At 62.8% G+C, this 12,216-nt stretch overlaps 1 protein-coding gene across 4 annotated transcripts in view; it reads left to right on the top strand.

Annotated features, from left to right (window-relative positions):
- The window catches only part of ZMIZ1 (zinc finger MIZ-type containing 1), a 221,723-nt gene that overhangs the window by 41,303 nt on the left and 168,204 nt on the right, over positions 1-12,216 (top strand). For all 4 annotated transcript variants that reach the window (XM_058299307.2, XM_058299305.2, XM_058299306.2 and 1 more), the window contains exon 2: positions 3,028-3,141. The gene's annotated coding sequence lies outside the window, so the exon portion shown is untranslated. The remainder of the gene's footprint in view (positions 1-3,027; positions 3,142-12,216) is intronic.

Here is a 12,216-nt window from a genome sequence, read left to right on the forward strand (position 1 = left end):
GAGAGAGGTATTCTAGACTTCGGTGCCACCTTACCCTGGCCCAGCCCTCCCACTGGAGAGGTGACTCATCAGAGGGGGTCGAATCAGCCAGATCTCTCAGATGACAGTGGGGAAACTGAGGCCAGAGGGGCCTCCACTAAGGACGTGGAGCCATTTAAGACAGAGCCGGTACTGAGAAGACGGGGGCAGGCAGCTCAGAGAGGGGATTCTGGGACCGAGGGGGTGTCTGGGCTGCGGCCGGCGGCTCTGCCATTGGGGGCCGGCTGAGACCCTGCTCCCGCCACCTGAAGGCTGGGAGAGGGGAGGGCAGCTGCCCGTTGGCTCTGCGTCGACGGAGGCGAGCCGATGCGCGGAAGGCTTTGAGCAGATCTGATGCCCCCATCTGTCTGGCATTACAATTCTTAATTTGCTTTGCCTGGCAGTTTGCATTGTTTCGGCGAGGCGCAGTGTTGTGTGACTGCCAGTCGGGCTTGCTATTTTATTTTAATAGATAATTAAGAAGGAAGGAACGGTACACGTTTTACGGTGTCGTCGTTGCCTGCAAAATGGGGGTCCCCCGTAAATCCTCCTCCCCTCTAGCCACCTCCCCCCCAATCCAGCCTCTCCTTCACTCAACAGGAGCGACTGCCCTGCGGGCTGTTGGCGCGCAATACGCGTCGTGATGGCCGCTGCCCCGCCCCTCCGGAAGCGGGCTCTGGCCCTCGCAGCATCGCCGTGGGGGCTCGGCCTTGGGGGATGCAGGCTAACCCTGAGAAAGCCCGGAGGGCTGAGTGAGACAGAGGGGCAGGACTCAGCCCGCCCACAGGAAGGTCCGGCCTCAGAGAAAGTACCGTGTGAAGATGGACGCCTGGGCAAGGTCTGGAGAGGCCAGGGAAGGCTTCCTGGAGGAGGTGCCACTCGGCCCCAAGCTCAAAGCCCGGGCAGGGGGAGGGAAAGGGCATGGCAGGAGTGCACAGAGAAGAGTGTGGGTGCCACAGGGGCAGGCAGGCCAGGGGAGGGGTGGTTTGTTGTTACCGTCAGCTGAAGTATCACATCCATGCAGAAAATCGTGTGTCCCTAAGGGTGTGGCTTGGTGAATTGTCACGGTGTGAACACGCCTGTGTGACTGCCAGGCCCAAGAAACCCCCGAGAGCCCCGGGGTGCCCCTTCTGGCCGCCCCGTCCCCTCCGGGGTGCCTCTGGACGGCTAACAGCCGCTGTGCGTTACTGACTGCTGGCAGAACTCCCACCGCTGCGCCTTCTCATAGCCCTCCGTGGGGGCCGGGCAGCCCCTCTGCTGGTCTCACCGGGGCTCGCTCGGCCGCGGCCTGCCCGACGGTCCGAGAAGGCCCCAGCCCCTGCGGGCGGCGCTGGCCGTTGGCCAGGCAGCGTTCCCAGAGGAAGGCCGGGGTGGCCTCTTGAGGCTTGCTCTCTGTTACTCACAAAATGCCCTTTTCAGTCCTCCTGAAACAAGGCAAAGGAGCTCCCCAGATTCGGGGCTCGGGGAGGGGCCCCCGCCTCCCGGGGGGAGGCCGCGGAGGGCCTCGCCGCGCCCAAGCCGAGGGCAGCGCCGCCCGTCCTTGAGCCCCGCGAGCGGCTCCTTTACGGAAGTTCTCGGCTGTCCGGCCCTTTGGGGGCAGGAGGACGTGGTCAGCGCCGCCTGTTCGGCCGCTCCCCCGTCATGCTCCGGGCGTGGCGGGTTCCGTCGGGGCAGGTGCCTGGTCGAGTGCTTCTGCCGGGCGTCGGGGGCGTTGCCCCCTTTTTGGTTATTACGGGCAGTGCCGCTGTGCCCTTCGGTGAACCCGCTGCCCGCTTCTGTGCAAGTGGCGTGGCTGGGTCACGGGGTGGGCCGTGGGGTAGGAGGTGCTTCCCGTTTTCTGAGGGTGGTACCGGCGTCTGCCCCCCGGCAGTGGTGGGGAGGCCCCGACCAGCTTCGTGGAGTGGAGGGAGGTGGTCAGTGGGAGTTTTAAGACCCCCGCCGGCTGAAGGGGGCCTAGAGGGGTGGCCCTGGTGCCCCTTTACCCGGTGATCGCCTGCCACGGCCGGCCTGATGCCTCGGCCGTCGGGAAGCCGGGCGCCTGTGAGAGCCCCAGCTGTTCCACGGGGACACAGCAGCTGGGGCGGGGGGCGCTCCGTGGCAGCTCTGGGCAACGGGCTCTCCTCTCGCCCTTGCTGTGAACCCTTCCCTTCTCAGGGCCTCAGTTTCCACATCTGTGAAATGACAGATCCCTGAGAAAATGAGCCGCGTCACCCTCTGGCTTTCCTCCCACTAACCTGAAGCCTGCATCCTAAGATCTAACGGAGAGGAGGGCGCAGGGAGGCTGGGGGAGCCGAGCGGCTGCCCGACTCCGAGGAGCACGCCAGTTGGCTGGTTTTGTTCTGTTTGTTCACTGAACACTTTCATTGCACCCATTCATCCAGTCATTCATTCATTCACCCAGTCACCCATTCACTCATTTATTCACTCATTCACTCATTCATCCACCTGCCCACCCATCCATCCATTCATTCGCCCACCCACACATGCATCCACCCACCCACCCATCCACCCATCCACCCACTCACCCATCCACCCACTCACCCATCCACCCACTTACCCATCCATCCATCCATCCATCCATCCATCCATCCATCCATCCATCCAGCAGTCTCTGGGGCCCGTGCTGCGCTCAGAGGATAGAGAGCTACACTGGACCTGCTGTCCCGATGCTCCGGAGAGGTGTGGCCTGTAGGAAGCAGTGGGGATGGTCCACCAGGGCCTGCTGGGGGATGAACAAAGACAGGAGGGCCAGGTCCCAGAGGGCTCCTCGGGAGCACCCGAGCAGAGCTTTCCAGGCCAGTGGGGCTTTGAAAAGCAGAGTGAGGAGAAAGGAGCGTGGGCAGAGCCCCTGGCAGCACCCAGCCTCTGGGGTGGGCCATCTGGGGTGGGCCTGCTCAGCCTCCCAGGAGGCTGCCTGGGGGCCAGGCAGGAGGGGGCTGGAGGTCGGCGGAGGGGTGGGGCCCCCAGGGTCAGGCTCGGCGCTCACCGTCCCTCTCCTCTCTCCCGTAGGACTTGCAGCGGCTGTGCTCAGGCGGCGCGGGGCTGCTGGGACCACCCACCATTTCATTTTCCTGGAGCTCTTAGAAGCCGCGAGCCCTGTCTGCGGGCAGAAGCCATAGGCAGGTGAGCAGGGTGGGCGGGCTGCTGACGCTGGGGGCCTGCGGGCTCGGGCTGGACAGTGGGACGGGGCTGGACCAGAGCGGGCAGTGCTGGTCAGGGCCCGGAGAAGCGGGAGGATGTGGGCGAGGGGGCTTCTTTCTACCGTACCCCTCCATCTCGGCCACCTCCACTCAAGGGCAGCCGACAGTGGAGAAGCGGTGCGCGGGGGGTTGGTTTCACTCTGTTGCCGGCTAAGCCTTTTAAGCCTTGGTTTCCCCCTCTAGTAAATGGGAACAAGAACAACACTAATAAGTCTAACATTTTGAGCACTTGACTGTATGCCAGGCTCTGTGCTGGATACTTGACTGTATGCCAGGCTCTGTGCTGTGTCAGCTCTTCGAAGTAGGTGCCTTGATCGTAGCCAGTTTACAGGGGAGAAAACCGAAGCTCATAATCGTGAGAGAATTTGCCCAAGATGACACCCCTGGCTGAGCCTGGGGCTCCAGACACGGCTGTGTGGCTCCAGGAGGCACCCGGCCCCTGGACTAGCCTGCCTGTGGCCCGGCCTCTCTGCTGGTCTCTTCTTGGGGCTGGGGGTCAAGGCCATCCTGGGTGTCCCAATGCAAGGCAAAGGGAGAGGGGTTTTCCAAGGCGTGAGCCAGGCCTGGCCTCCGGGGGTCCCTCTGTCGTGCTGCCCGTGGCTCCTTCTTGAGGGGAGGTATGTTGTCTGGACAAGGCCCCCTCTCTATCTCCCCCTGAGTTTGACCTCCCAAGCTTGCACTGAGCACTCACAGGGTGCCAGCCCTGATGCCGGTCTCTGGGGTGCAGGGAAGAGGGGCTGCTCACCTTCTCTGCTCCTGTGGGGAAGCTGGGAGATCATGACATGAGCAGTAGGTGGGTGGGGGGTTGAGGGTGCAGGGGATGGGAAATTGGAAAGGGCCACAAAAGCCAGGCTGGGGAATTAAACCCCAAGGGAAGCGGGGGCCATTGAGGGTTCTAAGTGGCCTGTCGAAGGTGTGCTTAGCCAGATCCCTGGGCCAGCATTGCACTGAGAGCCCTAGCCCGGGAGCATGGCCACTGATGGGCCATCCCACGGTCCCAGTGAGAGGTCAGAGGCCTCAGCCGGGCAGCAGCAGGAGTGAGACTCACTAGAGACTGAGGCAGGGACACTGGCAGGACCCGCAGCTCGCTGGTGGGGGGCATGTGGGTAGGAAAGCTGCCACGGTAAGGGTGGGCTCGTGCTGGACTTCTGAGTGGGCGGGTGGAAGCGGATCCAGGAGGCGTCGTGGAGGAGGTGGAGCAGGGCCGTGGTCCAGAAAGCCTCTGAGAGGACCGGGATTTTCCTGAGGAAGAAGAGGCCTCGGGTGGCACCGCGGTTACCGTGCGTGTTCTCATCTAGAAGTAGAGGCGGGCACCTGCCCTAAGCACCCAGAAACGCTCCTTCCGCAGCCAGGCCTGTGCCTGTGTCCACGTGTGCACACGGCTACTCAGGAGGCCCAGGTGGGCAGGTACAATGTCCACATGGACCTGGATGGCCATGCATGCACAGACACACACAGACCTGCAGCTGCAGGCTCCCTCACAGGCGGCACGTGTGAATGCGGCAAGCACGCATGCGTGTGTGCAGACACCCATTCACCCATCTTCGTGGTCACACTGCACAGAGACAGAAGCACGAGCTCTCACAGGCACACGGCATTCGCACATACAAACGCAGGTAGACACGCATGCGTGCACACACGCACACACATAAGGAGGGATATGTTCCAAGGAGAAAGAGCCATTCCGGGATCATTGGCTTCTCACCTGCAAAGCTTCTAGCAGCTCCTGGGCTCACTGGGCAGCTCCTAGCTGAGGTGAGCCGTGGCCTCTGTTTTCAGGCGTGTCAGGGAGGGCGTGGGACTCTCGGGGTTGGAGGGTAGCTGTGTGGCCGTGGACATGCCCTTGCCCTCTCTGGACCTCGGCTTCCCCACCCGGAAACCAGAACAGTCCCAGTGCCTCTGTCTGCCTGACAGGGGAGTCAGTGGAGTAGGTAGTGCCCAGGTAGCACGTGCAAAACGGAGCAATTTCAGACACTCTGCGGGGCTTCCACAGATTGTAACTATTGTTCTCCCCTTAGTGGCCTGGTGTTTTGTGCTTCTCTGAACCCACAGTAGAGAAGGTGCAGGGGTGGGGGGGTCTGTCACTGGGAGTTTCATTTGCAGAGCCTTCATCTGGATTTCCCGTTGCCAACGCATCTCTGCTTGGCTAACTCTCTGCCTTAAGTCAGAAGCCTTGGAGCCTTCTCTGACCCCTCCAGAGCGCCTTACAGTATCTGAAGCTGTCACACCCCATCGGGCCTTCAAGAATGCCTTCAAAAGGCCCTGTGCCCATTTGCCAGATGGTTAAACAGAGGCTTCCAGGCCAATCCTCACCCTAAAGTCTAGACTGCAGTCAGGCCCTGGGCCCTGCCCTGGCTTCACCCCTGATAAAGAGCACCAGGCCCTGGCCCGGAGCAGCCCAGGGGTGTCTGGGTACCCGTGGAGGGCCTGGTGGACCTGGGGGTCCAGCCGGCAGGGCACACGAGCCCCGGCCCGGTAGCTGACTTGGCGGGGTCCCTGGGTCTGGTGGATCCGAGCCAGGCTGGGGCCCGGGGCCCGGGCTCGTCCCACATCAGGCAGAGCTGAGAGGACCCGAGCCGGTCAGGGCCAGAACAGCCAGCAGAGGCCTGGGCCCAGGAGACGGGGCATCCCGTACACCTGCTGAGGCTCAAGGCCACGGCGAGGTGCTGCCTGGGGCTCTCCCCGCCCCGACACCCACTCTCCATGCCTTCAAATGAGTAACTGAACCTCCCCGTGCCTCCATTTCCTCATCTGTACAAGAGGGATAAGAATAGACTCCCCAGGGAGCCATAAGGAGTTCAGGAAGGCTGCGCATAAAGACCTGACACCCGCTGCCCTTCCCTAGTCGGGCTGTCGAGTGGGTGATGGTGGAGACGCAGGCGCTGGCGAGCGCTGGAGCTGGAGGGTGCCCCCGCCCAGGTAACACAGCCTGGGCTTGACCCCAAGGGCTGTAGGCAGCACAGGACGGGGAGAGGCTGGAGGGGGCGGGCAGGGATTGGGGGATTCTGCCGGATGTGGGTTTCACAGGATCTCAAGCAGCTGTTGCCCACAGCTCTGCAGCAGGGACCTGGAGGCCACACTCCCTCCCCAGTGCCCCCTGCCACCAGCGGGTAGACCAGCCGCCCTGCAGTCAGCGGCCTTCCAGCGTAAGGCAGCGCCAGGTGGGCTTGGGCTGGCTGGGGAGACCTTGGGGGCCAACCCCAGCCTGCGGCAGGTCTGGCCGAGGCCCAGCCCGTGGCCGCACAGGCTGGCGTTCCAGGGTCCCCATGTGGCATGCCTGTCAGTCTTTAGCGCCAGCTGAGAATGCACACTCTCCCCACCGTCCAGGATTTGTTGCCTGCGGCCCCTGCCCCTCCACCCCCTGCCTCTGCAGCCTGCTCGGACCTGTAACCGCCGCCCCCCAAGCCCAGAGCTGGAAATAGTCTGCAGCCCTCACCTCATTCCTGCCTGAGGTGGGGCCTTCCTGGGTCAGCCAGGAGGACCCGCCTGGCCCTCTGAGCAGAACGTTCATCCTAGGCCTGCCCCCGACTTGATGTGTGACCTTGGGCAAGTCACTGCCCCTCTCTGAGCCTCTGTTCTGAAAACGAAAAGGTCACGACAGGTCAAGGGTCTCAGCAGCCGAGCTGAGAAGCCGGGGTTACCCCTGCTGTGCAAAGGCACAGGGAGGTTATGAAATTTACCCAGGGTTACAGAGCTATTGGCGGAGCCAGATTCAAGCCCAGTTTTGTCTGACACCACTGTCCATCTTGGCCCCTACATCGAGCTGCCTGTCGTAGACTTGTGCGTTTGCTGAGTGGCCCCTTCTCCCCATCGGCGAGGGTGGGCCCAGCACCCATCAGGCTTCAGCACTGGCATCCAAAAATGAACCTACACTTGAGGGGTGATGGGGCCAAGGTCACAGCATCCGGGTCAGAGCAGGCCGGGTGGGTGCCCAGCCAGGTGAGGCGGGTGGAGGCGGCGGGCGCTGGGAAGAGCAGCTAGCTCCTCTGGGTGCTGGAGGAGGCAAGCAGGAGACTGTCTGGAGGGTGGGCAGGGCCCCTGCAGCGGGGAGCGGAGGAGCAGGGCCCTCCAGGGGCCTCGGCACGGCTCGGTGGGGAGGCTCAGGGCGGGAAGGTTCATCAGCCCCCGCGGGAGGCTGGAGCGCAGGCCGCTCCCTGGGCCGTCAAGTTTGAGCCGCAGCTTGGCGCTGGTCCCGCCAGCACTGGGGAGCCAGCAGGGACTGTGGGGCGGCAGCAGCTCCTCCTCGAAGGCCCGAGGTCCAGGGCTGACCGCAGCCTGCGAGCTGGGGTGAGGGTGGGCATCGTCCGGCCTGAGACTCACAGCCCACCTGGAGACTGTGGCCGGGCAGGGCCAGGGCTTGTCTGCTCCAGCCGGCCAGACCTCCGGCCCCGCCGGGCCCTTCAGCAACCCAGGCGCCTTTGGGGCCACTTCAGGGCCGCCAGCTGGCACTCTTTTTTTTTCTAAAAGATTTATTTATTTCTCTCCCCCTCCCCCCCACCCCGGTTGTCTGTTCTCTGTGTCTTTTTGCTGCATCTTCTTTGTCCACTTCTGTTGTTGTCAATGGCATGGGAATCTGTGCCTCTTCGTTGCGTCATCTTGTTGTGTCAGCTCTCCATGTGTGTGGCGCCATTCCTGGGCAGGCTGCACTTTCTTTCGCACTGGGTGGCTCTCCTTACGGGACGCACTCCTTGCACATGGGGCTACCCTAGGCAGGGGACACCCCTGCGTGGCACGGCACTCCTTGTGTGCATCAGCACTGCGTGTGGGCCAGCTGCACACGGGTCAAGGAGGCCCGGGGTTTGACCCGCGGACCTCCCATGTGGTAGGCGGATGCCCTAACCACTGGGCCAAGTCCGCTTCCCTGGCTGGCACTCTTGACCAGGGAAAACCCAGTTGAAGTGGGAAGCTGGCTGCTGGCCTCCGCCACCGCTGCCACCGCCTGCCTGACCTGGAGCTGACCTCGGTCCAGAACTTGGGGTCTGGGATCAAAGAAAGACACAGCCAAGCCTCCATGACGTGGTGGGGACCGAGAGGCCTAGGTCCCATCCAGAGCCACCGGGCGTCATCGTGGCAGGTCAAGCAGGAGGGGCCTTCCCCAGGGGCGGTGGGGGCGGGCCCTGCTCTGGCTCTTCTGGAGTCTGGTGAGTGCCATGCCAATTGAAGGGTGTAGGGCCGCAGAGGCACCCAGGGGCCCCTGACCTCAGCCGCCACAGGGCTCCCCAAGGGCAAGCTGGGGTGGGAGGACCTGCCATCAAGGAGCCCTGGGGCGTCACCCACCGCCGGTGCCGTCCCCCTCCCCTGGCGTTTGCTCACCCAGCTCAGTGCGCGCAGGAGTTTGCCTCCCGCTGGTCCGTGAGCCACACGGGTGGGGTAGAGAATGGCTACGCCCGTGCCCTCTGGCCCTGAGTCCAAAAGTTCCTTGGCCACAGCAGCAGCCACTGGAAGGGGCTGCAGGGGTGGGGCCTCGATTGGGCTCTTGACCCTGGCTGCCAGGAGCAGGGCTGGACTTTAAAGGCCGCTCCACCCAGCCTGCTCGTGTAGAGGTGGGGAAGCGGGGACCCAGGGTGCCCCCAGAGCAGCCCAGCTTGCTGCTCCACGCCTCCAGATGGAGAGCTGGCAGGTGCAGGCACTGGGAGGGGCCGAGGCCAGCGGTGGTGGCACTGCCCCTGCCCCGCAGCTCCTGCAGCAAGGCCAGACCAGCCTCTGAGGGGCCTGCAGCCAGAGGCCGCAGAGATCGGCCTGGAGCGGGGCCTGAGAACCGGAGGGTGCCGGGAAGCCTCCTCTGCGCTCCGCCTCCTGTCATCACTGCTGCCCTGGCCAGCTACCAACAGCTCCTCCTTCTAATCTGTACCCAGATAACCCGAGGGAGGCCTGGGGATGGCAGCCCCGGAGGCCGGGGGCAGAGAGAACGCTCTAGAGTCGGGTCTGTTGGAAGGCTGACAGTCGGCCAGGGGGTAAGGAAGAGACAGTGGGCTCGGGAAATCAGGGCCCACCCCGTTTCCAGCACAGCCCTGTTGGCTGAGCGACTGTGGGCTGCCCGGCCCAACCTGCAGCCTGGGAGGCTGCTGAGCACTCTCAGGTGTCCAGAACCTGAAGAAGTGTCTGTGGTTCCCAGGACAGGTGCCTGGAGGTCGAGGGACTGGAGGGTCAGGGAGGTCTTCCTGGAGGAGGTGGAGCTCCAGCTGGGCCCAGAAGAGGAAACCTGCCTTGGAGAACTGGAAGCATGCCCAGCACAGGGACCAGCTGGTGTCAAGGCACCGGGGCAGGTGCATTCAGGGGCAGACCGGTGGGGCTGGGGGTGGAGACTGGGCACTGAAGGAGATGAGCTTGGAAGTGCCCCCTGGAGGCCAGGTGGCAGAAGAAGGAAGTTTGGACTTGGCTTGGAACTTGCCACATGTCTCTGGACAGATCACTCCCCCATTTCTGCACCACAGTTGCCCTCGGGTCTCCTCTGGGAGCACAGCAGGAAGTGCCTGCCTTTGGGAGGTGTCAGCACGTGCCAGGGTAGATGGAGTTGGTGGGCAGCTGGCCAGGGAAGCTGCCACAGGTGCTCAGGCTCTCCGTGGTTGGCGAGAGTTGCCACACGCTCCCGAGCCTTGCCGACCTGGCGCAGACGCGCCTGTGGCTAAAGATCCCCTTCCCAGGGTAGCCTCCAGAGGTGGGGGGTGGCTGAAAGGTGGGCCTCCCCTCTCTCAACCACCAACTGCCTGCTTCTTCCGGGGGGGAGGTGTTAGGTGGTCTGGCCCCGAGGCCGTGGCCCAGCTCAGACCTGATGAGGCGCCCCATTTCACCCAGGCCAGTGCCAGGGGGCTGCAGGTGCCTGATGCACCCACCCCAGAGCCCTGGGTTCAGGCCACTTGGTGCCTGGGAGCCTCCAGTGCCCCACAGCAGTGGCCTCCCCTTGGCCTACCAGCTGCAGCTACAGGCTGCTGGGTCTCCTGTGCTCAGGGTTGCACAGGTCCCCCCAACAGTTTGCATGGGGCCCAGCTCAGGCCTCGTCAGCTGGAGTTGGCCTGGGGTCCTCCTCAGGAAGCCAGAAGCCTTTGGAATAAAACAGCAGCCGCCCCACAGTAGGGGGGCACCATGGCTCACCTCCCCTAACAAGCAGGGGCTTCAGGACCCCACTTTCCTAGAAGGGGAGCTCCTCGCGGGATCTGACCAGGGTCACACAGTCAGGCTCAGACTTGAACCCACGATCCCAGGCTCTTGGTCACAGCTCCTTTTGGACAGAGCCAGGGTTTCCTGTGCAAGGAGGTGGGTCTGGGCTGGGGACGAAAAGGAGAAGGAGGCGGTTGGCCAGAGCTGCCAGGGGACAGTGAGCTGGAGGGCGGAGGCCCTGGGCCACCATCTCTCCTTCTTGGTTCCAGCTGCTTTAATTGGCTGGGACTGCCAGTAGCACTGACATTTACCTGGTGGGGAAGAGGGGCCCCCCTCCAATCAAGATGCTAAAAATAACCAGGCCCAGCCTCCCAGGGCCCCTGACCGGCCAGGGCCTGCCTGCCCACCTCACCAACCTTTTCCTTGGGTGCTGGGAGCAAATTGCTTTGCAAGCATGCAGTTGCTCGTACCAAGGGGCTGGTAGGGGGATGCCACTGCAAGAACCACCTGGCCCCAGGGATCAGGGCAGTGGACCCCTGCTTGAGCCCCAGATTTCCTGCCCCTTTTCCCCTCTGCTGCCAGCCCTCCCAGGCTGGCCACCCTGCCCCTTCCTTGGGCTGCAGAGTTTCTCCTGGATGATCTGGGCCCTAACGATGGGCTGTGCACACCCCCTCCTCTCAGTCATCTGGTGCTCAGCTCAGGTCCTGCCCTGTGCTGGACACACACAGTCGGACACATGTGGCCTTCTGCCCACAGGCTGCTGTTTATCCTGTCACATGAGCAACCAAGACTTTGGGGCCAGGCAGGTTTAAATCCTGCTCAGTGATCTTAGCACAATTCTGAGCCTCTGTCTTCTCATCTTTGAAATGGACGTTGTCATCCAGTCTTGTAGTCCTGTTGCAGGAATGAGGTGGGGTCATGGGCAGAAAGCTGGGACAGCTGGGCCCCGGGGCAGGCGGGAGGCATTACGTTTATCTTTGCTTTCTCTTCTGAGGTCGAGGACCCTGGGAGCCTAGTAAATTTGGGTGAGAAGAGGAAGGATTGGGGAGTGAGTCTCCCCCAAGAACGGGGGCCCTGGCCCGGTCCCGTGCACCTCTGGAACGGCCCGCAGTGCCCGCGCAGCCCGTGTTTGCCTGGCCCTTGCCCTGGGTCGGTAAGACCAGGTCACGCTGACATTGGCCTCCATCTCCCTGGCTTTGGGGTCAGCCCAATAAAAATACAAGTAGTTTTGTACCTGGCAGCTGTGCAAGACTGGGCTGTGACTTAAACCCCTGCCTGCCTCAGCTTACTCATCTGAAAATGGGGATAGCAACGGTCCCTGCATGGTAAGTATCACGGGCATTCAATTAGCAACACGTGCTTAGTGCTAGCCCGGCGTCTGGCACTCTGGTAGGAAGGCCAGTGGTGGCAGCTGGTGACAATAACAGCAGCCACCTGCCGTTTGTTGAATGACGAGTGTCAGCTGCTGTGCTAAAGCACTTTGCTCTTACTATCTGATTTAATCCTCGTGACAACCCGACCTAAGGTAGAATGTTTCAGATGAGGAAACTGAGGCAACCCAGAGGTCATACCCAGACTGAAAGCAGGAGAACTGAAAGCCAGAATTTAATTCCAGCCTGGCAAGGAAGAAGAGCCGTCCTGGTTTGCCCCTGGCTATTGCAGTTTTCACTGAAATTTCTGCCGCCCGGAAACCTCTCAGTGCCATGCAATTCCGGACGGCTGACCGCTTTAGTGGCCCCACCCCCAGCCCCCTGGATCTCCCTTCTTGGCCCGGGGCTTCTGGGGTGCCCTCTGGGCTGGGCCCCAAGCCCCGGCGGGGCCCCTCCCCTGCACCTCTTAGATCCCCCACTCGAGCCCACCGCCCAAGGCCTGCCTCTAACTCCCTGACCCAGTTTCCTCT

This window comes from Dasypus novemcinctus, chromosome 6 (assembly GCF_030445035.2).
Source record: "Dasypus novemcinctus isolate mDasNov1 chromosome 6, mDasNov1.1.hap2, whole genome shotgun sequence".
NCBI classification, from domain to species: domain Eukaryota; kingdom Metazoa; phylum Chordata; class Mammalia; order Cingulata; family Dasypodidae; genus Dasypus; species Dasypus novemcinctus.